A 26990-nucleotide genomic window follows, 5' to 3' on the forward strand; every position below is an offset into this window, starting at 1 on the left:
CTCTGCATGTGAATGCGGTTATAGTGCAGGTCATTTTCCATGTTTCTACAGCTTTGCATTTTATAAAAGGAGACAACACTCATCACGCTATCAAGACAAATAATGCACGTCACATTAGCTTTCCTCTGTCACAACTGGTTAGGTGCGCTGCAGCACTCTTCCAAGCAGCTAGGCACAAAGAGCCTTGTCAAAACAGTGACTCCCTTCTTCAGGCCTGGCTTTTAGGATTTACTTTGACATGGAAAACTATCACTCTATACACTGTGGAAGAAATGAACTCACAACGCTGACACTTCAGGTATATTGAAAAAGAAAATGCAATTCTAACTTTTCTGATAGGTCAGCACTGTTTCTCTAACATATAGCTTCATTACACAAGTCCTAAAGATGGTCTATCATTTTTAACTTGTTCTTGTGGTGTCAATCCAAGATGGACTTGCTTTTCTCCTAAGTATTGTACAATGGAGCTGCTTGCCCAGTAAGTGTAAAACGTGTAAGATGAAATTTTGTTAAAAACACTATTTTTCTAGATTATATAACACCAATATGCATTTGTCTTTCTACATAACAATCACAAGAAACAGTTCTGAGAAAATCCATCTATAGATACTATTTTCCTTGTGATCTGCAAGCTTGTGATTTTTGTACAATACATACTCTTTGGAACATGTCATTAAAAACACTTGTTTGAACCTCTCGAGACTTTACTCCTCTCTCTTTCAGATTCCAAGTAAACCACGCAGCTACAGTCTATAAGCACCTGACACAGGAAACTAGCTTCACTGAAAGCTAAGCAAGTATTTGGCGCTTATGGGGAAGAAACATGTTGAATGCCTAAATCTTGTTTACGTCTTTCAAATAAGTCTCACCTAAAATATTTTGGTAGCTCGAGGGCTTGTAACAATGCAATTAAACTAATACTAGTAGAGATACTACTAGTTCACACTAAGCAGATCAAAAGGAGGATTGCGTCAATGATATAAACACGGGTTTCCTATCAGGTTGTTTTCCACACAGCCTTCAACTAAATTCTATAGACTTTAAACTTATAAGATCTATCACTCCTCAATAACATGCAAAGGTAAAAACGTAAAGAATGCAGTTTATTAATGGACAAATATCTCAGTTATCACTTCTTGTCCTACTAGAGAGGTGTAGGAGAGTCAGATTGCTTGTCAAATATGCTCACCTGCCACATCAACAGTCAGCAAACAGACCTTTCCAAGGACAAACAAAACCAAAAATCACAACATGGTATTCAAAGTACAATTCTAGGAGGAAGCGTTCTCCTTCCATTCACAGATCCCTTACTGCTACGTACTGTATACAGGCCAAAGGAATTATCTATAAACGTTAGGAAATCCAGCCAAATGGATGTGCGGTCTCTAGGATGTTCTCAAATGAGCCCTTGACACAGATTATGAGAAAAGATTGTATGTGTTCTGTCAATGGTTAAATTCTAAAGTTATGGTTAATTTGTTTAATTATGACTGGAAGCACTTCATTTTGTATTTTAGAATACAGCTCACAGAAGAAAAAAAAAGAACAAACGAGCAGACAAAAGGTGAACTCATACTATACATTTTTTTCTTTCTTTTTATGATACATACCTTGTTCTGACCTAGTTTGTGGGGAATTATCATCCTAGACAAAGAAACAGGATGCAGGGGAGCAAAGATCCAAGCTCAAAACCCAAATCTGTACTCCTCTGCACACCAAACTGTTGTTATGAATGTACCATTTTTATTAACCAATGATCAGAACTTTATATTGTTTTTACTTTTTCTTCTTTTCCCACGTTACCTTTGAGATAACAGTAAAATGCAGTATTGGGATCCACTGGGATTGCTGAAGAGTTGTTTACACAGTCAACTTCATATTTTTACTATTAGCAGTTTGCAAGTTCAGCTGATGTAAACAATACAGACTAAAGACAGAACAGAAAACTGAAAAAAATTAAATCAATGTAATCAAACCCTAACCTGTACATGGAACTATGACATACTGAGAGTTTGGTGGTCAGTGAACAAGAACAATAGGAACAGTCAGTTTCTAGCAGCCAGCTTATTGTTCAGTGCTTGTGCATAAAAATCAATGCCCCAAAGCCTTCTAAATATATGGAAGAGAAAATTAAAGACAAGCCTGACATTTAAATCCCAATGGTATCTAAGTGAAATGTATCATCCTGAAATCTGACTCACACTCTTCTGGTTTGAAGAACGTTACTTTCAATATGTTAAAGCACACTAGTATAAGTAATATAAGGTTTGCCAGACACAATAAAATGCTGGAATCATAATATTATTGTCATTTTGTCAAGCAGCAGTAGTTTTGGGGGATTCTGGAAGCGGAAAGATAACTCTGGCAAGCTGCATTCACCCCCATGGTGGAAAAGCAACAGTTTTTACAAAAAATGTGGTCTCAAATTTTGTTCCCTTACCCCATTTGTCAATTGATCCTTTAAATTCTTCTTAAGTCTGCTAGTCTTTGACAGACTGCAGTTCAATGTTCTTTCTTCTTAATCTAGTAGATGAAGGCAATGTGAGTCTCTTCATTTGATTGCTTTACAACACCAGGTAAATTCTGAACAACGACATCAATGTCAACTGGAACGAGTTAACCTAATCACCTCCATCTAGAGATAAATGGGAACAGACAAGCACACAAGTGCCTTTCAGCTGCAGTTGCTTCACTCGGTACCCATGGGGTTCTTCAGGGAAGGACCCTTCTAATGAAGTTTTGTACTGAGTTCTTACTGGAACTCCTGGGGACCATCTGCCCAAACAGTATCATACTCTGTACTGGAGTCATCCAAGTATGGTCTTCGAGAAGTAGCACACTCCTCTGAGCATGGTAGTCAGTCCACATTTTGACACCACTGATTTCTCCTTTTACATCATTGGCTAATTAGCAATAATGCTATGTTTGGATGCATCACAGTCTCCCTCTTCTGGTATGTGTTTAAAACAATGTAGGTATGAAAACTTCCCTGTTGCTTCCCCCTGTCCATGAACTGCCATCTTTATGTAAATAAAGGCCACAAACAAATACAGAAATTTCCAGTCAAGAAAATCAAAACAGGAGGAAAGACCTTTTCTGCCATATATCAGGGACTGAACAGTAAGAATCTCAATCAAATTAGTAAAAAATTAAACCAAACTGTTAACATGCATTACTGCAAAGCTGCCATCATGGACAAGAAGTCTAGTGCCCTACATGCTGTCAAAGACTAAAAATTTCTCTGCTCTTGAATCCATGAGTTCATACAGGGTTATTTCTTTAGCTCAGTGCTGCCTCTCGTCTTTCCCTACAATTCTGCAATATGACTGCATTCTTTCTTTCAGTCAAGTTACTAGACAATTAATATTCTGAAAATCTGCTCTATACATTCTTCTATTAATAAGAATTAATTACAGCATCCTGACGTAGCTTTGCTTGTAATCTATTCAAGTATTCTGATGGTTTCTAGATGAAAGAGTTGTAGACTTTAGCCTTTTTACATTTATAAAACATCCAGTGCATTTCTCATAAAGATGGTAAATTGTCAGTTGGAGGCTGATTTATTTGTTTGTTTAGCTAGGAGAGAGAAACTGTACAGATTTCCCACCCTGCTCTGCCTAGAAACTCTGGCTCGGAAGTCCATCATCCAAGAGAACATGCTTTGGGCTTTCCACCAAGCTGTTCAACAAAGGCATCAAGTAACTGCAGTGGCGACAGTATTCTGCAGAAGCATGACAAAGAACAAGAGCTAAATTAAATTTTAGCTGCCACCTTTCAGTCTCTGCTGACATGGGCTAGGTCTGAATGGCTCATCTAGACAGATGGCACTGCAGATAAGAACCATCTAGTTTCCATACAACAAAGAAGAATTTCTACACAAATCTACTTAACATGAAGTAAATCACTGAGGAATTTACTGTTTGTACAACAGCACTCATTTTCCTTCTAGTTTAATTAGGCAAAGAAATGAAATACCTTGCAATGCAAATATTACTCTCCTACAAAAGGATGTCTTGAACATAGAACATCTTAACCCCTTGGGTAATGCACAGCCAATCTCTATGAAAAGTAAGGAGTTGGTTAGCATCTCAAAAAGCAGGAATAGCTCCCACATTTGGTGGACTACATCCTCCTGGTGATATACACGCTATTCTAGTAATCATTTGTCCACCCCCATCTCTGCTGTTGTCAACACTGATGATGAGTGCCCAGCACTGTGCTGTATGGCTTAGCTAGTACAGTTTTGAGCTGCTGCTGTCCATCATCTGTTCCTTCTCCACCTACAAACTCAAAAGTGAAGGAGAGAGAAACTTCCTGCCAGCATCCATTTTCAGACTTCAGAGGAATGAAATCTGGAAATATCCAAAGCAGCTATGATGCTTCTTCCTGTCCCACCCTTTGTCTTTTGTGTCTTCTGATTTTAGAGGATTTCCTTTCTGCCACAGCTGGGACTTACTCAGTCCTGTATGGGACTCAGGAGAGAAGAAGGGGGATAAACACATAGTTTCATAAAACCTTGTGCGACGGATGCACACGACCACTTAACCAAACTAGCAGTAGTTTGGTACAGGCTCCAAAGGAGGTAAAGGCCTGAGGAGCCTTAGCCGGGCCAAGAACTCCTCTAGTTTCAATCTGTTCTTTGAAAACTCACAAAGGAACAGAGTGACAGAGTGAGTATTGATGCATATGAGCTTGGAACGCCAATCATACAATTAACACATGAATAGCAGGTGGCTTTTCCAAGACTCATTTATCAAGGAGCAAAGAAAGTTGTGGGTACAAGGAGTCTCATGTGTACCTTTCCCATCACATGTGATTTGGCCACTTTATTCCATAAATATGGCAGCCTCAGTGAGCCTTCTCTGAGTTTTCCCTGCTAGGCAGCGTGGCTGCATGGCAGTGATCTCCCCTTGAGCTGGGACACCTCTCAAGGTTACTCCTCAAGGCAGAGACACCTTTTACCAGTGGCAGATCTTTGGTAAATGACCGATATTGCACATAACCTTGCAGTATGGTAACTTTGATTTGTGCCTTGGTAGTTTTGAATCATTGTTCAAATGATTGTGCCATACCGTAACAGAGTGAACCTTGTCATCGAACTCCGTTAAATTGCACTTTGACAACATCATATTAAAACCACTTTTGCTAATACCTTTGACAGTGGTCCTTTCAGCGATCTAAACCACCCATTCACAATACCTTGATCTTCCCCTTCTACCCACAGGCTCTATGGAAGTACTGTCTGAGCACAAATATTTTTGTAAGACACAATTGAATTTGGAGGAAGTATATTGCCTTAAACCCTAGGGGCCATATCAGTTCCAGAGCTGAAAGGTCAGCACAGCAGCACTAATGCAAGATGTATAAACAATGCAGGCTACTTATATAATGAACTCTATCTCTTCTGACCTTCAAAGGTGAACTCAGGCTGTACAGTCATACCAATAAAATCCTCTACAACGTAAACCATGAATTTACTGCCTTAATGGATGTTGTCTTGGACTCATATCCACTGGTGGGGGGGGGGGGGGAGTCTCCTCCTTTCCTACAGCACATCACATATGGCTCCCTGATGATTGCATCAATGTTTCCCAGAATGTATCGGCATCTGTAAAACAGAAGATCACCTGCACACTCCTGAAGAAAGAACCTCAATGCATGAACTAGACTGAGCAGCCCACAAGACCATGGTCAGAAGACACATGTAAACTTCTGCCTTAGCAATTCCATGGAGGCTCAAGAGAACTGCGCTGTAGCCCAATGGATGCATGGCTCTGAACCTGTAAATAGCGTCCAATTCCAAACATGGGAGGGTATCTAACCTCTCTTCCCTATAGTCTCTAAAGAGCTCCTTCTCCTGGGTCTAATGCCACCAAAGCAAACCTTTTTTCAGGAAACAGACTCTCTAGTCTTATCTTTTGGTATTCTTGTAGCAGAAAGCAGATGTAAAAGTGGTGTACAACTTGCCTCTCTCTAACTGTATGCATTGCTGTATACAGAAGTATTGTAACCAATACAGAGCAAACAACACAAGACTACCTTCTCAGCCACGTATACAGAATATTTATGATAAAACCACAGATATTTGTTTAATGAATAAAGAGGATAAGATTCTATCTGCACTTCAATACTGTGTTGTATGTATTAGAATTACGAAAGGTTTTTTGGTTTGTTTGGTTTTTTGTGTGGGTTGTTTTTTGTTTTTTGGTTTTTTTTTTTTTTTTAATATTCCAGATTCTGCAGAGGTTAGAGGAAACTATCTTATTCAGATAACTTCCGACCCAGGTCAGGAGCTTCCTCATCTCCAAATGAAAAATATCTTCAGCTAATGTTGAAAGTATCTACGCAACCCTTTTACTTCTAAAAATAGGAGAAATGTAATAACTGCACTGCTTTACTAGAACAATTAAAAAAAGAGTGCAGAAAATGGTAATCTTTTAGGCTGTCTGATGGAATGAGAAGAACTGCATTACTGGCATTAGTTCCACAAATTAGGATCAAATTAATCAATGCGTGAGCTGCCAAAAGGTGACAATTCTTTTCAATAAGTTATAAAAATTAAAACGAAAAAAATTAAAAAGTGGTTAAAACTACAGTTCTCTGAAATCAGCTCTAAGTCTAAAAAGTAAAATGACAACATTTTCTTGTCAGAAAAAATTTAATATACATTTTTCCCTATTTTTCTATTATTTTAAAAATATACAAGTAGGGGGAAGCGATAAAAACAACAGATGACAGATGTCTTCTGCCACGTGTCAAGTCAAATTAAATCTATGCTCTAAAATACACTTCAGCCATGAATACTGATGGCTAAATAGTGACCTGCTGTCATACGCATCTCTAGAACAATCATGCTTGAGACATTCTGACAAAACTACTTCCCACATACATATGCCATCTGAACATATTTGCACCAGTTCAGACTGTGTTGCCAGAACTAAGATCAATAGTATTACAAAAACTGGAAACATCTGCTTAGAAAACATGATCCAGTCCTGTGAAATCAGAGACTGTTCCTCAGCAGTATTTTGACAGTCAGCATCAAATATTTTTAGCTGAAGCCATCTTCAAAATTACAGCTAATACAGCATTTTAGGCAAGTATAATCATGCACAGAACTGTAAATAAGAAACTATGCTCTAATCATTAAAAGTATTTTAAAAATACCAAATAGTGTTAAAATTTGAACACCCTCAAGTTCTCTGATAGCTTGTCTATTCCTTACAAGTTCACCTTCATCTTTGCATTTGTTGTACTGAAGCCCGGCACTGTTTTGCTCCAAGCTTAAGACAAATAAATAAATATACAAAAGTTAAAATAAACAAATATGCTAGGCCTGGGAGTGATGTTTCTCAACTAGCAATTATTAAAGTATCCAGAGAAAGGCTATTTTGCTAAATATTGTTATGTAGTAGAGAGGGAGAAGAGGGCTTTACAGAGAAGACACTCCTGGCTAGCCATATTTGCCTTGGTTATAATCTCTTGTACGGGTGTAAATGAGAGTCACTATTAAAATCTCTCATAAGGGGCCGTAACAAATAATGGTGATGATTCCATAATTGAATATTTCACTCTGTGAAAGTCTTACTCTGCTTGCACCAAGTTCTAGCTATTTCTAATGTTTAAGCATTTTCTAGAACACTCACAGAAAAGAAAAAGGAGAAAACACAAAACACTTCATAAAGAACCACAGTCAAATGTTTTATGAATACTGATTTTTAGTTTTTATGTTTTCAGAAATATATCTGTAGCAAGCTTGTATGTCTAACATTTCAGCCCCCTTAAAAAGTATCTTCTAAAGAGGAAGCTCTCTACTAATATGTAGGCCTTACTGGAAAAGCAAAAAATAATTCTTTGTTACTGAGAAATCTGTAAAAATTGCTAAAACGTGTGTGTATCTCCTGCATACAATGGGATAAAGACAGACTAACTCCAGGAGTAAGGCAAATAAAATTAAAAGAAATATCCAAGGGATTAATTTGATGGTAATAAAACAGAAGGATAATACGTTATCACCATCACTAATGTTAGAGCATATTACCAATGATTGGGCATAATATGATGTTATATTAGTTCAAATTATTGTAGGTTAAGAACTAAAACCCATTAATTCTTACCATTAGGCTAAAACCTGATAATTTGCATTTAATAATCACATTTGTCAAGGCTTCCTTTTCTTTCAGCCTCTTCAGTTCTGAACCATTAAGAGCTGCAACTTTCTCCCCAAGCAACTGAATTGGAGACAACTAGTATGCACTCTTCTTATCATATGACTCTGCAGAACCTCCTGTGTCATTTAGTTCCACTTCCAGTTCCAGGAGAGTCTTAACAGACTCACAAGAAGAGTGTGACTCATCTGTGTTTGTGGAATGGGTAACCCAGAAGAGTGAGGAATCCCATTCCCCAAATACAGATCAGCAGCCATCAGATTAGCAAATTCAGACAGGCACTGGTCTCTAAACCGGATTAAAAATACACACACTAGCATGCAAAAATGGGGCCATAAAGAGCCTTCTGCACAAGCCCCAGGAATTCTGATAATAAAAAATTCCATGTTATTATTCTGAAATCCTCAGTAAACATCTGCATATCAATCTGTGAGTTTTTCCAAACTGCTGCAGTATAGAAATCACAGTTTGAGTTGTGCAATTTATCAGTGTCAAAAGAGGGTGGTAAAAATCCCACTGGCCTACCCGCAGGCACCCTTAAATATCCCTCTGTGTTTATATGCTGGCCTTTTCCTGTGATCCCAAAACAAGAAGGAGGTTCTGAGCGTGCGCTACAACATAAGAGAACCTGGCCTAGATCAACAGCAAACCATTCCTCCCCTCACGCTCAAGCAGGAAAAGGACAGGGAGACTCCTCCCTCCATTGCGCCATTTGTAGGAGACATGGCAGATCCACAATATCAGAAATTAAAACCAAAACCGTTCCATAAAGTCGAAAGGCCTTCCTTATCTGATGGTTCCACCAAAGAGACAGGGCTCCTGCATCAGTTACAGATCTTGAGCTCCTACTGCATGAGTCCCTGCCAAACTTAATTTGTCTGTTTTGTATGGAATGTATAAATGATACAGTAACAGTTACCGAAACAGCTGTGAATGAATCATCAGCTACAGTAAACACCATTTAGAAAGCCCCCATCAAAACATCTTGGTAATACTGTGAGTTTTGGGAACTGCAAACACAGGAATAGACTATCCCCAGACTTGCACAATCTGCTGCGCCCTGGATCCATCAAAATCATCCAGAAAAGGAAGAAAGGCGGGGCAAGACAGATAAAGTGGCAGGGAAAGCAGCTCCTTTCCTTTGCCTTCATTTTTCCTCCTTATACAACTCTTTTGTAGCATGAGATTGGAGGCCAATAGCAGATAGGTAACCTCTCCTCATACGTGGTCTGGCTTCTCAGAAAACCTTGCCATCTTGCTGCATACATGGCATAACACACGGGCCACTTCCCCGAGTTTTCTGAAGAACAGCTACAGTTCCTTATGAAAATGAGAGGCAAGATAACATGCCCAAACCAATGTTGGACATGACTCAGAAGCCAAAAAAGAACACAAACCTTTCACTACCTTCTTTATTGACTACATTTTATTGCTCATGGCAGCACAAAAGCCAAGAAGGAGCCTTGTCATGCTGTTTCCACTGGATGTCAAATACAGCTTCCAGGACTAATTCTGTTCCAAAGAGTTTCCTTCTGATATTTTGTCCTGTCTTTTTTTTTTTTTTTTTTTTAAATAGATTGCTACTGTTTTTCCTCACCTAAATCTAGCTATTCTTTGCTGTTAGATAAAGACTTGGCAAATTACAGAATATATGATGGAACATCTAAATATAAACAAATGCATAAGACATCTCACTTGTCACTGGAGTTACTGTGTTCCCTGAATATGATTGTGAATTTTGTGACTGTACACTTAACAACATAATTAATCTATAAAATGTTTTCAAACTATCACTGTAATACACAGTAGTATCTCATTCTATAGGTCCTTCACCCACTTAAATGACCACAGACAAGTGGCACCAGGCAAAACACACAAAGCAGACACAAAAGTCTATATTCCTAAGTTTCAAAATAAATTTTCTTCTGTGAAAACAGTTTTTACTTCTTCAGTCCTTCCCACTTAGAAGTTTGAAACTTTCCATCTCTCTGACCCCACCTGCACATGTGTTCTTTTATAATACATTTGATCTGCAAACAGAGGTTTACAGAAGCATTTTTAGCTGTATTCATCTCTAGCTGTTCATCTCCAGTCTGCTACTAGACTTGCAGCAGGACTAAGATTTGGAAGCATTTAAAGAGTACTGATTGTCAAATACTGTCTTCCTGTCTGCCAGCTTTTAATATTACAGATTTATCTATAGTACTTAGAATTAATTTGCTATTTTGTCATGTAAGTGCTCACGTTTTTTTTTTTAAAGGACACATACTGGGTACACACACAGGAATACCTTGCACTGCTAGCTACAATGTGGCTGAGATCATTTGATGAGGATACTATGTTTATTCAGCTAAGTCAGGATTTGAAGATACAGAGGTTTAATGGCAAAACTTGTATGTGGAACAGCTAATGATTACCTAGAGAATCATCTATTTTACTCAGAAGACCAGTATGATAAAAGAAGTGCAAGTCTGTATAGAACAAGAAACAAAAATCTCTGGGAAAAAGGCTACTTCTTGCATGAATTCACAGGAAAACTAGCTATACTTGAATTTAAATTCTGAATTTAGCAGTCATGTCTCCTTTTTTATGAAGTCTGCTAATCTTCCTAGTTATTTTCTTGTAGAACACATTCATTTGCTTGGAGAATGTATACAGTTGCAATATTTTTAACAACTCCCACACTGGCATATAAAACTGCTACAAAATGCTCTTATCATTCTGTGCCCACCACTATTAACCTCAGGATTCCTACTTTTCCTTCTTTTCTAGGCTAGCTGCATTATTTTCCCAGAGCATTATCTGCTTTTGTCTCCACAGAAAGACAGACATGGCATGTGTCATACAGACAAATTCCTCCTTCTCTTCAGAAATAATGCTCTAATCTGCATTACCCTCCAATAATAAGTAACGGCCTAGGTCAAGCTTCCTGTGTTCAGAATCCATGAAGTCCCTCTTCGTGATCTGAACATCAAAAGCCTGGCTGCCTTAATATTCCTCCAAGTGTGGAAAACGGACAAAAATATAGCTGTTCTTGTAGCAGATCACTGCGGCTTGCTATCACTGACAATGCCAGGCGAAGCTACAATCGAACCTCTGCTCCAGCTATTTCTTCTTTTTGTACACTCATAAGCAACACAAGCAGTATTGGATAGGGTAACCTGCAATTTCAAAAGGGCAGACTCGCTGCCCTTTTTCCAGACCTAGAAGCTGTTTCAGGGCTACTGTTCAAGGGTGTCATCATTTACATGTATTGTGAACCCCACTGAGGGCAATAAGTGGAGTTATAACAGGGAAGAGAGAGAGAGAGAGGTCAAAAAATAAGAGAGACTCTTCTGATGTAAAGGTATGAAACATTTCTCCATGTGGAATAAGAACACATAAGGCTGAACAACAGCGCTATCATGTTCCAAGTCCATCAGTCAGCACTCTGCTAGGTCAGAGAAAATTAAAACTAGACTAAAATAGCTTTACACCTTCTTAACATATCCACGTCACACGTAATCAATACAAAAGCATCTTATACAAGTACCATAATTTTATTAGCATACATAATTTAGGTAGCACTAAACAAAAATCTCACATACGTAAAACCCCCACCTATTCATACAACAAAACTTCCTGACTTCTACTCCCTTTATCTCTCTCTAACCCTAGAAAACACCCTCCTATTATTTCTGTGTAGAAAATAAAACCTGACAGCCCCAATGGCATTCATCCTTTTCCTAGTGTTGCACTTCTCTGATTAATAGTAAAAAGAACATAATTTTGACTGAGGTAAGAAGTGACAAAGAAGAAATGACATTGAAAGCACCCAAACTACAATGTGTTTATAGAGGGCTTGGAACTATGGAACAAAGTCATAACAAAATGCAGTAGCTGTGAATAAACTGATAAACTGAATAGATTAAAAAAAATAATCAAATAAATGGTTTCCAGTGAAAATAGCAACCAGGTCTAACAAAAAACAATAATCAGAGTTAACCTTCATAACTTCCGTATTCAACTGAGGGTTCGATTCTTTATTTGCTGTGTTTCCTGGGACAGAACGACCTACTCAGCCCAAAGGACATAAGCTCATGTCATGGGCAACTTGTAGCCCTGTCACTTGCCAAAACTGTAAAGAATTGGGTAGATGCCCACAAATCCATCTCTACTACATTAGCAACTTCAGGATAAAGTATCAGAAATTTTGGTGTGGGGAAGACAAAACAAACAAAATTATTAATTACCTACGTAAATTCTACATATGCAACATCTGTAACTTCCGTGAAGCAGAACTTGTTGGTTTCTTAGAAATCATTAATAAAAAAAGTATTCGATTTCTGCACTTTTTTCTTCTCCTCCTCCTCCTGTTGACCTCTGCTTAGCCCATAGATCAGAGTCATCTCTATGTCCTGCCTTCTGCTCAACACTGTCCTGTGCTTTGCAAATAATGTTAGGACTCTCACCTAAATACTGCTTTGTTTCCATTTCATTCTTTTACTTACTCCAGTCCTTTTTTGTATAAAAAGGTTAGGAAAAGAAGCTTTTCCTGAAGAAGGACCGAAGAACTTCTATGAATGACATTTTCTCCTTTCCAGGCATCCACTGAACCTATGATGCTTCAGGGACCTAATACTCCATTTGCTGAGTATTCTCAAAGCCTGATTATGTCTACAAGAGCTGGAGTGCAAAGCACAGTGCAAGACTAAGCCCAGATGGAGGCAGGTTTAAAGACACCTGACATATTCACAATTCTTTTTACCGACCTCCTGTCCATGGAGATAAAGTAATACTAAAAAGACAGAAGAAAAGAACTGACGAAGATAAAATGAGTATCTTCAATAGCTAGTCTTAGGAAAAATCTTAGCTTTTTCACACAGGTATAACTGGGATCTCAACAAAATATCATGTTACACAGAATTATATTTATTAAAGGCCTCTGCCAGAACTTAAAGCTTCCCTAGGAATAAAATTTAGGCCCCTTCCATCTCAGACTAATCAAGCTTACTGGGCAATAATACCTAACCATCATGTACAGCCTGAATGAGGGAAAGAGGATTCACCATCACAAAAGATAAATTTTGTGTTCCTGCAAACTCTACTCAGAAGCTGCACATCACTATCATGATTTTGAGTATTGCTGATACTGGTTTTTGGGTAGAATAAGTTCCTTACTTATGATGTTAAAATATCTACAATTTTAGTGTTAATGGGCAAAGCCTGTAATGAAAGTGCACCTCACCCCTAATCAGCACCACATCAAAAAATGTGATTATAATTAGAAATAGATCAAAAACACAAATGGAATCTGACTTTTTGTTGGGTCAGGCATCTTACACCCACGTGGCTCTGGCCTGTTTCAGAGATTAGCTGTGATGGGAGTAACAGAAAGCCAGAGCTAGACTTAGAAGCTTGCAAATACCAGGAAAGCTGAGATTCTGTAGGTCCATTTCTTATAAATAAATGGCTTCATAGGCACTGCTCTGACATTCGCTCCTCTTGGTAGCTACAGACAGCTAAGATGGGGAATAACACATGTAAAGTCTGTGGCTCAAAATTTTTCTCTATCCCTCTTCTGTATCCAGATGTAGAATATGAGCTTAATGGGTCAAGGGCAATGATTTTGGGGGGATTTCTGAACTTAGATCTCTAGTCCTTCTTGCAGATCATTCAAGGTGATGGGAATGGAGGGTGTCTAATATGTGTATTTATCAAATAAACTTCAATCTTTAAATCTTGAAAAAAGTTAGCAAACTCTGAGCATGCAATGCTTAAAACGTGGGAGCTGGGACAAAAATTTAGTATACAGTTTGGTAATTAACTGTTGATTTAGAGGATGACAAATTCTGGCAGATTTTTGTAATGTGAGATAATTCTACTTGTTATTCATAATATCACATTTTAATGCATGATGTTTTGTGCGTCTGAGCTCTAGGAAAGATCACCATGTACTCTCACATACAAGCTACATTGATATGTGAATATTGCTTCTAAACTAACACTTGAAGGATGTAATCAAGAACATCTTTAAAATTACAAAATGTTTCACTAAAAACAGAACTGCAAATGTTATGAGCCAAAGACTAGAATAACTTTGTTAAACTGCACTATTGACACTGATTTAGAGGTAGGGATGTTCATATACATTTCCTCTCAATGCTGAGACCAAAAATTGAAGATTTCAGTAACCATGGAAGCATTTACTCCCCAAATCACCCAGGAACAAATCTTAACCACATTCCTATCCTATATACCAGCATGTAATGAGCTTGGTGTAGTACCAATAGAATCAAAAACAGTTGTAAGACCATTATAATAATTTGTGTACCAATCTAACACAAAACTTCCTCCAATCAGAAACATCTGCAATTTAATCTAGAGCTATGATCTAAACAAACTAGCAGTATTCAATTAACATTTCCCTGCTAACTGAATTATAATGAACACAATAAAATTTGCCAACTATTAAGTATTAGAAATGGAATAGCTGTAACTAGAGAAATCCAAAAGAAAGGTCAAACTACAATTCTGAATATCAAAAATGACTCACAAACTTATTGAGGCTATGATGAATTCAAGTCTCACAAACTATCAGGGAAAATGTTTGAAACAAGCAGCATGAAGCTAGGGTTCTTGGCAATTAAAATTCTTACAATCAATTTATTAACCAAACAAACTAGTAGCATTCAAATACTCCACAAGACTTCTTGTAAATGTGGGTAGATTTTCAAGTCTTCTAAAATATGTCAACATCACTGCTGTCAGGTAGCAATAACTCATTTCTTTCCTCTGGATGGATTAGATCCTGCAGTTCTGATGCCCTAGCTTTTTATGGTAATCTCCTGTTAGTCTCCAAAATAGTCCACTGTTTTTTGTGAAAACACTGAAATCTGCAATCACTGAGACCACTCTAAATACAGTCCTGCATAAAGAGCTGCTAGATCACAAACTCATGTTGAGTTCTGACTGTTCTCTGTTGCTGTAGCCCTTCACATTTACAACTGTCCTCTGCTACCAAGAGCACAACCTTTTTGGTTACAGAAGATGACAATTCATGATTCATTTGCATTATCTGCCAATTTACAGGATTTAATACCGATCCAAGTATAATTCTACAGCCTGTTAGCATATAGCTACTTTTTAATACCATTTTTCACTAGCCTTTTAAGAATAAAAATAATGAATAGCAGCGCTAGAATTTTTAAACCTGTATCTAACTGCAAAGCCTTTTGCTCTTGTGCACGTAAATATGGTCAATTTTCATGTTATTAGGTGAAGTACAGTGTTATCCAGCAAAATTAAGATTTGATATACCCAATCACTAGTTTATCTACATTTGCTGTGAGAGCTATTGAAACATCTTTTGAAGCTCTCTTAAGGAAATGAGAATAAAAATATAGAATACATGATTCCCCCTGCCCCCAGCAATATAAACAAATCTGTGTCTACCTTTCCCTAGGGACCCAGTTCTTCACGAACTATCAACAATGAATTCTTTCACTTGACCTGGCCTATATTTCTGACTTTTTATATAAAAAGTTTTAGCCATGTCTCCAACCATATGGTTCATTCAATGCAAGTATAAAATATCTGTCTCTCCTGCCATAGATTTTTCTGTTCATTTGTATTTGTTTGCATCCTCTATAATGTATTGACCCAAAACAGTATAAAAGTTTCCAGTCTTATCCTGTTAAAAAAGAGAAGAAATCCCACCTATGTAGCAGAAAAACTTATTATAGTAATGATTGGGAATATGCAAACTTTGTTGCTTTGTACTATTGTCATCATTACTATCCACAAACCCTCCATAGCCCTTTTTGCAGTAGATCACAAAGTTCACTTTCTCAAAATCCAATACATATTTTTAAATTTTTCCTTTACAACCAGATTGCCATGTATGGTGTTCAGACCATGATCCATGGCTAGCCTTCCCCCGAGTCCTCATGGACTTCTTAGGCAACAGCAATAAAGCTGTTTATGATCCATTTCATTTAGCACAAGCTTTTCAAAAGGATATTAATCTTTTAAAATTCTTGGAATCCTGCTAAATCCTTCTCATTTTCTGGGTATAATGGCATTTATTTTTGCTAGTGGCCATGTTACATAAGCCACAAGCACCAAATTTTGACTATATGTATATGAGAACATGGTGCCATGCTGTATAATTTAGTTTGACGCTCACAGTCACAGTACCTCAGAACTCCAGACACTTTAGTGATCGTTTTTAGCTTCTCCATCTCTATTTAGATCAGCATACCTTGTCCAATGTATATTTTCACCCCTGGTCATCTTCAGTTGCTGATGGAAAAATCCAGATTAGAAATAACTCTCTAAGAACAAATTCTCAATGCCAAGTAAGTGCAAATTCCTGTACCATCTTCTGTTCCAAATCTCTTTACTTTTTTCACCTCTACTGTGGTAGGTAGTTAAAACTTCAGCTCTTATGAAGGTGTGGTTTTGTTCATTTATGCCCTGAGTATGTTATTCTGCTCTGTGGAAAGGACATTTTTGTTCAACAGTAGCCCACCAGCTCTGCATTTTTCAAAGGTTGCTTAAAGCCTCTGCTCATGCACTTCTACCATCTGCTCTTTTTGCTGGCATCTACTGCTTGCAGATATAGAGCAAATCACTGCTAAAATCCTACCCAGTTGTTTACCACCTTCCTGGAGATTTTCAACTCCAGTAAGTCTTTTAACTACTCCTCCTAGTCAAGTGCTGCCTGAACAATGTGCTGCATTTTGCTCCTGCCACTGTGCATTAATTGTTCTTCAGTAATGATTCACAGTCAAGGGTCTGACAGAAGCCTGTTTCACTGAGTGCCCAAGCTCTAACTTAGCACATCGTATTTCATGAGGCACAACACAACGCAGTCCCGTTGTACTGTATATGCACACTTGCTCCTTGGTCATTTTATTTACTAAAAAACTAGTAAGAAATATCATCTTTCTCTTTGCATTACATGGGTGCATTTAATATGCACAAAAGAAAAAGAAATTTAAAATAAATAACTATTCTTTAATTAACAATCTGAAAAAAAAGGAGGTGAACAGTTCTCACTACTGATCTCAATCATGACTGCTTTCAACATTCTGAAATTATCTATTTTGGATTTTCCAGAAGGAGGCTTTTTTTCTTGTTCTGTATGTGCATGATTAGCTCAGGCGTGTACCTAGGTCTGTCTTGTTTAACTTTTCTGAAGAGAGGAAGAAAGAAATCTGTAAAAATCACTAGCTTTTACAGTTATAACTTCACTGATGATGTTGTCAATGATGACAGGTGTCCCTAGGATGAGCTGGCCAGAACTGACTGCAGATCTAGGCACCAGTACTAGAATTTGTCACCTTTAACCTCTTTTCCTTGCAACACAAGACTTTAATTAATTTGGAAAGCACCTTGGAGTCATATAAAGTCTCCATGGAAATTTTTGTTCAACCCTTTGACCCATTTACGTAAGACAGTACATGCTATCAACTGCCAGCATTTTTTAAAAATCTATCTCATTAGAAAAGATCTTTGAAGGTTTGATTAAGTGATCCAATTAGGAATCACACTTATTATATTACTTCCCTGCCTGGTACAGATACTGATTTCTGTTTTCCTAGGTAGCCTGAAGGGAACTTGCTAGTGTCTTCCATATGGCAGGAGACTTTCCTGCCTACTTTCATTCCTGTGGCTCTCAGAAAGTGGTATTTATTAAGAGCAGATGAACTCAGTTGGAAATCAGAAGGCCACAGGTGGCCAACTGCAGGTCTTAAGCAGTTCTCTAATATTTCAAGGATGGTTCCCAGGTCACCCTAAGACTATAGAGGAGCAGTAAAATAACCTGAAATCTCAGGGGCAAGTAAAATCAAGCCAATGTGGTTCATAGGACTGGCATCATCAGAGAGTGCCAAGATCCAGTTATATGCCTCACACTAACAGAAAGAGCTGTAGAGAACCATTAGCAACTTCTGCCTGAGAACAAGTCCCAAACCTCTGATATACATATACTGCTGCTGCCAGCCACATGAAGGTTCTGGCACGTAGCTCATGGGGTTGAGGGAGGCTGCTCCTGTCTATTACAGACACAAGCATACAATTTCAATTATAGCAATTGTGATGGTTATTAAACATGTATTATAAAGCAATCTATTAACACGTTGGCTTTCTTCATGAAGTGAACATATGTATGTCAATCACTGCATGTTCTTCTGAGTTAAGGAACTCAGAAACCATTTTTAAGTTTGCATCAAACGTAAGAAAAGGAAATTATTATTGCTAGACATCCTATAGTCCTGGCAATGAAATACTGAATCATTTATTGTAAAACAATATATGGGGGTTGGAAGAATAGAAGGCAAAATAAAGAGTGTGCCTTCTGTGCCGAGTCCTCAGACAGAATTATAAATTGAGACTGTGTATGACTGTGTTAAACAGAACTAACACTATGCAGGGCAGAAATGGATTTTCTTAAGCAGTTTCCACATAATGGGCTTGGTAGCTTTGAGAAATGCCTTTCCCTAATGGTCATTCTATTGATGTAGAGCCTAAAGACAATTTTTCTAATTAAGCAATAAATTACAGCTGTAGGAAAGTCTATAAGTCACTATTAGATCTGTGCAGAGCTCTGAACCTTCAGATTACCAAGGACACAGCAAGCCTCTTACCTAACTTTACTCATTAATTCTTGCTTCTCCACCTAGTTTTTCTCAGGACTTTGAGATCAAAAAGATCCCTTCAGACCCCACAATGTCACTCAGAAGGTAGGTGGTTTTGGCTTACAGATTATATTTACCACAACAACTTTAACAGCTCCTTTCCCCTCCTAATTTTCCATCATTTTCCCACATGAAGCTGAAAACCCCTTATTACAGTTTTGCTCTGTGGGGTTTTTTGTTTCTGTTTTTTCCCTTCTGAGGGACTGGAGAAAGGTGGTGTTGATATGCTATCTTTCCGTATGCTCAAGAACGTGTAAGATATGATGATGTTTAATTCCTTCCAGATCACTGGGAGGCAGCCAAAGGGCATACTCCGAATAGTCTCACTGAGAGCATATACTTCATCAAGGTTAACCTGCTTTTTCACAGTTATACATATACCTTCAAACTGCTCCAACTGACAGAGGCAAGACCCAAAACTTGCTTCTAGACTTTCCACTGGAATGCCCCAGCAATCCTTCCTTCTGTAGTAAACCTGGAGCTAGCAGATGATTTTAGATCATTTCACCTTTTCCTTTCTATTTTAAGGGCTTCTGAGATGTCTGTATTTGAGGAAGAAGAAATAAAAAGGCAACCTTCTTACCTAATAATATTATTGGAAAGTTATTGGAACAGTCAGTGCAGGAAAATTGATGGAAAGGTGCAAGGAACAATTGTAATGGACAACTATGGGGTAGCTTCTCCCTGGGAAAATTTCTTCTTTAACCTCATGCAACTGGTCAGCAACTTGGATAGAGGATTCATGCCCTTATGATGAAAACAACACACTACATAGTGACTAAAAGTTCTCAACATCCACAAAAATCTCTAGCCTGTTGAATCCTTCCTATGCTTCTAGCTTCAGCGGTATCTTAACTAGCTGAATAGAGAAATTACATCTTATACAGAACAGTATTTCATGTCAAATTTGTTTGTTCACTTACCATGAGAAAGGTTAAGCAGAAGCAGCTCATTTACTTTGAAAACCGTAATTATTCTACATATCTTTATCATGTACCTTCTAACACCTCCTCAGGCTAGTGTAGAGTCTTTATTTACCTGAACATATTTATTTTCACACTTCTTTAAAGATGCAGAGGCCAGATTTGACACAGGCATGCTATTGATTTCTACAACATAATATGGTCACTTTTATTTTCTCTCACTTCTGTAAAGTATTGTATTTGCATTTTTCATTAACATAAACAGCCTAGCCAAATGTTTTTCACATGTGCAAACAAATTCAGAGCCTAATAAGGCAAATGAATGATACGGATGATTCTTTCAGCCTAAATACTACTTCTGGAAAACCGGACACTCCCCCTCCCACCTTCCCAAAAAGTCTCTCAGCTAAGTATCTTTGCTGAGGTTGCCTTGTCAACAAAACAGTTTAGAAGGACCTCTGGAAATCCCTTGGTTTTACAATCCTAAATACATTTAGGAACAGAGGTATCATCATCCCAGAACCCTTTTCATTTTCCCTGTTTGTAGTTCACAAGCATTTTGCCTGAAATTCCATTAGTATTCAAGTTTCCCTTAAAAATTGTAAAAGCTTTTTGAAACAGTGAATTGCAAATAACTGACTGTGTCACTGCTATAGTTACAGAACATCAAAAGATAAGACAAATTACCGGACAATTCTTTGGAAAAACCATCCTAGTTCATTTTAAATTATACACAAATTTCAATAGGCATCTCATACAGAAGTAAGGTTTCCAAATCTACAGTTCCATTTATCATTCTTTTTGCAAGACTGTTGTACTCAATTTCATAGTTATGACAGAAGATTTAATCACAGTTCAGGTGCAAGGTTCTAGCCTGAATAAAAGTCTACATAGAAACTTTAAAAACGTGTTTAATGACTGTGATTTTAAAAAAATGAGAAATCTAGCCTTTTTTCCTTAAAGCCAAACTTTTCCATGCTCAGTCTGTACCTTATCTCTTCACAAAACATAAATTGTCTGAATTCAAAAGGCAGTATATGCCAGCAAGTTATTATCACAGGGAGCATGTCCCTCTGAGACCACGTGAAAAAGAGAAGAGGGAAACCTTGTCAGCCAGTAAAAATAAAAATAATAAACTCCCCAAACCAAATCTTAAACATAGGACACCAAGCACTAATAATGGGAAGCCTCTCCATAAGCAATTTTGGAAAAGAAAGAGAACCCAGTGAAACACCTGATGGAAATCATAGGATAACATTTGCATATCAGCTGGCAGTAACTCACAGGACTTGGCTCCAATTCCTCAAGAAGTTTAAGAATTTGCTTTGTGAATATCCAGTCACTAAAAAAGTATCAAGGAATACATTCACTTATTCATTTCAGTTAAGTAACTTCCAGTGTACCAAAGGATGCACGTAACCAAAATTTCTGAACGTTAAAATATTGTGGCAAGAATAAAATCCCAGCAGGCTTCACCACAGAATCACTAGTGGATTAGCACGAATTTCAGAACCCAGAGTAATCCTCTTCTCTTTCATGTACTCTCCCAGCTATTTGAAAGTAATGAGCTATGAGCCACTGCAATAGTACAGTAACATTTAAAGTAATTAAACAAATATTGATAGCAATCAGATTCACTTAATTTTAGATTCTTTAATATATATCCACCTCATCTTTCTACATGTGGTCCTTCCCCAGCAGAGAATTAATAGCTCAGGAAGATACTGCAACCAGATTTAAAAAGATAATAATTTCCTGTTGAGGAGCTCTGCCGTATCATATAGCCTTTTATAGAAACACAAAGCTAAACATACATGTAAGAATAATACTTCTGTGTTCAGAAAAGCTGATTCCTGATGAGCTTCTAGAACTCCCTAGCAAACCAAGAGAATCCTTGTTGAAGGGATTCCTGCCGTCTAAAGACTTATTGTCATTTGGCGATAGTAGCCACAAAGCAAAGTAAGATTCTTTTTGCATATAACAACTGAGGAAAAAAGTACCCTCAATTTGCACAATACACTGTTTTTGTAGATTCTTTTCTATTTCATCAAGTTGAAGATACTTGAAGAAATTCTGTATTCTGGTTCAACCATTCACTTCAAAATAAGACAGAGAGAGATGAGAGGGGAGAGGTATACAATGATAAATTACTTGCCAACCTACATCCCTGCCCATCCTTTAAGTTTGCTAAGATTTATAAAAATATAGCTTGGTATTTCAAAAACAAAAACATCTCCCCTCCTCGCCCTCTCCTCCCAACTTATCTAAAACATCTGTCTTCCATAAAACAGGCTCTGAATGAAAATTATGACCACCTGTATGATTATGTATCTTTCTGCTACTGAGGGAACTGTTAACAGCAGAGAGCTCAGTAGCTATGGGTCTAGACTTTGCACGATGTAACTCAACAGAGTTAGAACGGAACTGATGTGTAACTCTTGCTTGTGGAAAAAAAAAAGCTTCTTGTGAAAGGCCTATCCAGTGCACTGTCTCGATCTATGCAATTCTAGAGGAACTTCACCAATATGTACAGAATTAAATACCTATTATATTTTCAATAGCTGCCTAAGGGATGCCTGAAGCATCCAAGCAGACAGAAAATTGTACTAAACAAGAAATCCAGAGTTTTGCTGGTGGCAGAGGAAGAAGATTCTTCCATCAGTCCATTGTTCTGCCATGGATTGTCACAGGCCTGGCCACAGATCTTGGGCAGGTTAAAAAAGCTCAATTAACCTGCATTTTCTGCTGTAGATTTCAGGCAACCAAAAAAAATAAAAATGAATTTGTGCTGTCTCGACTGTGTGGTGGCAACATGAAATGACTGTTTCAATTTTTATATTTAGATAACATCTATGTCACCCCTAGGAATCTGCTTTTAAGGCCAAAGCCAACAATCAGAAGTCATTTGCATTAAACAACCAATAAAACACTTTCTCAATTGTATTTTTCTTAGAAACTGTGATGTATACTACAAGTGGTACACAGTAATCTTCCTGACTACGACACATTCAGCAGCACAGTTCTTGGTAAAAGAAGAGAGAAATTAGCAACCCGAAGCGCTGGAACAAAGAATTACGCCCATGCCAAAGCACAAATGCCTAAAATTGGCTATCAGTGCAACCTCCAATTTTAAATAGTTAGGCCACAAATTGAACATACTCCCCTCATTAGTCACTTACTGCTTAGAAATTTCTCTCATCTATTTTTTTTTAAAGTCTTCCTTTGTGTGCTGGATAGGAACTTCATTTAAGCGATTTCTTTATTTTCTGGAGGTGGAACTTAGGCTTAGAAGACCACAGCTGGCAACAAGAACAAGCTAGTGTCAAAGCAGCTTTCAGGGACAGAACATGTGCAAAAGACAAACATCAGAAATAGAGCCCCGATACCCCAGAGAACTACTGTAGCTTAACAAGGTACTACCTACCACTGGTACTGTAACAACTGACTGCAGATATGTTTTAAGCATGTGGCTAATGGAAAGCGAAAGTACTTTGGCCTTTCTTACTGGCATTTGAGCCATCAGCTGGATCAACTAAACTCAAAAGGCTCATCGTTTCCTCTGTTCAGATACTCCGAGACAAGGATTTCTGCCAGTATTCCTACTGAACGCCGCTTACTAGTTTTAAGTTCACACACTTGATTCAAGCAATTCAACTTAAAAGCAATTATGGAGAATATTCAAGTAGTTGGCTCTATAGAGGAATAAAATCACAAGATAAAGTAACAATTCAGGATGTTATCATGGAATGTTAAGTGATATTCCTCTGTCATGCTACAGAAGAGGGAATTACTTCATCTAAACTATCATGAAACATGTAGAAACTGGAAATGAATGTCCATTTAGGCAGCTTTGGGCTAAAATGCAAGAAAAATACAATTTGCTTAATAAACTGCTGACACATTTGAAGGTGAGTTTTATCATAATCCCCATTAAAGACTCTTAGGGACAGCTCCATCAATTTAGTACCTCTAACACAAATGGGTCAAGTCTTGCAGTGTTCCCTCAGCACAAAGGAGACATTTTCAAGGAGTGTTTGAAATGCAGGATTTCTCATAGAGAAGGCAGACACTACCACTTGTGGAAGCACACATTTACGCAGGTTCTTAAAGGGTGTGATATTTTAGCATTTAATGACCCTGCGTATAACGCTGGTACTAAAAGGGGAAAATCTCTTCCCCCCCATTCATACAACTGTATCGACAGAAGCATGCCACGTTACACGATCCTTCCCTTGTGCTTTGTTTTGACACAAATCAGGAGATCAGCTCCCAGCACGCACACCAGGCACTCCAGATCTGCCTTCTGTGGTTGTAACACTCCCCACATCAACACTGTCAGCGTCCAGTTCCAGAAAAGAGGTTTTCCCTTCAAACAAGGCCAAGGAACTTGTGCCATACAGAAGACTCAGCATGCAAGTTACCCAGCTCCTACAGCTCACTTTTGCCAGAGCCCCGAGCACCTTTCCAGTTAGTCTGCTGGACATGGGAGCTGAAGGGCCTTACCAGCAAAGCTGCATCACCAAAAAGCACTGAGCACAGATCTCCTCACCAGCCACCAAAGAGGGCTGCACAGCAAGGCCCTGGGCTTGAAGGTGGAAACAGTAGCTGTGGTGGTGCCACTTCTTTTGCTTCTCTCTCTCTATACACCTCAGGGAATTCTTACTTCCCTAAGGATTCTCCAGCACAAAGGCAAATGAAAGACACCGTTCAGGATTTTGGACAAATACACTCATTTTTCTGGAACCTGACTGCTCTTTAAGATAGAAGTGATGAATTACTGTGTGTATTTTGCAGTTATTCCTTAAAGGAATGGCAAAACGCAGGTAACAATTTTAAAACACTGAGTGGTATGCCAAGTACAAAAGTACTTCTATTGTAATAATGAGCAATTTCAATAGTCCAGCTGTAACGGGAAGTTCCTGGAATGTGGTTAAACTAAATTCTGCTTGGCTTAGAGCCATGCAAATATTTCTTTTCCACATTCCCATCAATTACAGAAGTACAGTAAGAGTTTTTGTTCTTAAGTGCACTATTACAGGGGACAAAAATAAGCCATTTTTCTTCCAGTGGTTGGAACTAACATTTCTAAAATACCATATTACACATTTGACAGACTTGAAGCATGCTCCAATTTTTACTTGTGTTGCATTAGTAAGTCTGAATCAACTGAAAGTGGGTAGTACAACTGCACGTCCTAATCAGACTACACATGCTTACAGTGGTAGTAGAGCTGTTGTTACTTCAGTGCTGGTGTAAGTATTCACACTTGGGAAAGCAGTCATCATAATCAGAGAACAACTATTGTTAACTGTTTACGTGCAAACAATAGCAGATATGGACCATAAAAGAACCATTTTAATGAAAAATTACTTTGTATAAAGTCAGAGTTATCATTATAAATCCATGTTTTAGATTGATGATTTTATACTAAGACTTTATTAGGACAATCAATAATCCTACTAAAAAAAAAAAGCTAATCAGAGGCATGCACATACTTTGCATGCTTTTTAGAGTGAAATGTATCACCCTCACAAACACTGCCTTCCGTCACTGAAGGTCTACCAAAACATAAAGCGCAATGTACTCTCTCAATGCATATCAATTGTAAACTGCCTGTATCATGTGTGCTTACATCTCCTCTTACAGAGGCTCCAAACTATAGCATGAGGTTGAATATGAGTGCGTTTCCAAGGATAAAAGAAAATTACCCATTTTCTGAAGCCTCCAGTCCCGTGTGGGGTGCACAACAAAGACACATCTGAAGTGCAAGGGGGTAAGTTTCTACAATGCTAGTGTAAAAAATAAATGTCCTATGGAATTAACCATTATCATTAAACATGCTAAATTAACCATGGAACCTTTGTTTCCATGCTCGACTCTTTGACTCATACGATCATCTTAGAAAAGAAATCTAGGTATCTCACTGAGAGTTAAATATCACCTTATTCACATTCTGCTTAGTCTTACCAATCCATTACACATAGTGTGTACTGGGGGTACCTGACCATACAAAGATGGCAGCTAGCCAGACCCACAGGTAGGGATGTTGGGGAACACAGTTCCATTCACTTCAAGGCAAATTGGTAAACTCCAGGAGCTGAGGGACCTGACCTTATACATCAGATTGTTACTGGCAGGAACTCTCTGACCAGTGCAAGGATGACTGAGAGACAGCTATGGCAATTAGAAATTGTTAACTGTGAAATTACTAACATCTTGATTCAGGAAGACAGCCTGGTTCTGTGGACAGCTTTATGCTGGATGGTAAGGAGGATCACATTTTCTTCAGTTAAATTTGATCTCAACTATAGTATCAAAAACGGAGGTAAAATTATCACCTCTGTAGTACAACACCCCTTTGCACTCCATCAATAGAAAAAGCTCTGCAGTGCTTTTGAGATCTGATCAGATTCATTGTTCAAGTAAATGCAAGAAAATATTCTGTCACTTCAGAAAAGACACCAGATCACATCCTCAATTAGGTATGAGCTTTCTTTAATAGTTATTAGAAAAGGAGAAATACCTGCTTAGCAGATATTCTCCCACCCTCAGTGTTTTCAGAGCCTGTGTCAATAGCTGTTCAACAATGACAAAAAGTTCAATAGCATATTCTCATTCAGCATCTTGACCACTGCCAAAATGCCTTACTTTTAGGCTCCAGGGGCTGCAATTTTCTTCCCCTTGAACTCACTGGAAAAAAAAAATCTGCTCATGAAATACTACTAAAGCCATCTTCATGGTTCAACACTATCATAATAAACTTGTCTTCAGTTTTCCCAATGCCTCTCCTTCACCTTTACATTAGATGCCGACTGTATCAAAGAAAAAACTTGACCAATCCCTACGCCCTTGCTCTAGAATTTTAATAAGTAACCTCAGTTAGCCAGTGTTTCCATTCCCTATGGTATCTCTTTCTACATTAAACTACCCTTAAGTTTCTTGCATTTTCCTCCTTAGTCATGCAAAACATTCTCTTTTACATAATCTACACAGTTATTATCTTCTACTTCTTCAAATGCCATCTTTGGTCTTATGTCTATCCATGATTACATCAAGATGATTGGTTAACAGAAAAGTGAAACTTCTGGCTCTCATTCCACGTATTTTCTTCTCTTACACGTCTGTTACCATTTGTCTGCGAACATGGAGTTCAACACCAAAAAACAAACAAACAAAAAATCGCACCATCAGCAAAGCTGCGTCAGGTCTCCACAACA

The 26990-nt window shown here is 38.0% G+C and overlaps 1 protein-coding gene across 2 annotated transcripts in view; it reads right to left on the reverse strand.

Annotated features, from left to right (window-relative positions):
* BANK1 (B cell scaffold protein with ankyrin repeats 1) overlaps positions 1 to 26990 on the reverse strand; it is a 148502-nt gene that overhangs the window by 60110 nt on the left and 61402 nt on the right. The gene's annotated exons all lie outside the window — the stretch shown is intronic.

This window comes from Accipiter gentilis, chromosome 12 (genome assembly GCF_929443795.1).
Source record: "Accipiter gentilis chromosome 12, bAccGen1.1, whole genome shotgun sequence".
Taxonomy (NCBI): domain Eukaryota; kingdom Metazoa; phylum Chordata; class Aves; order Accipitriformes; family Accipitridae; genus Astur; species Astur gentilis.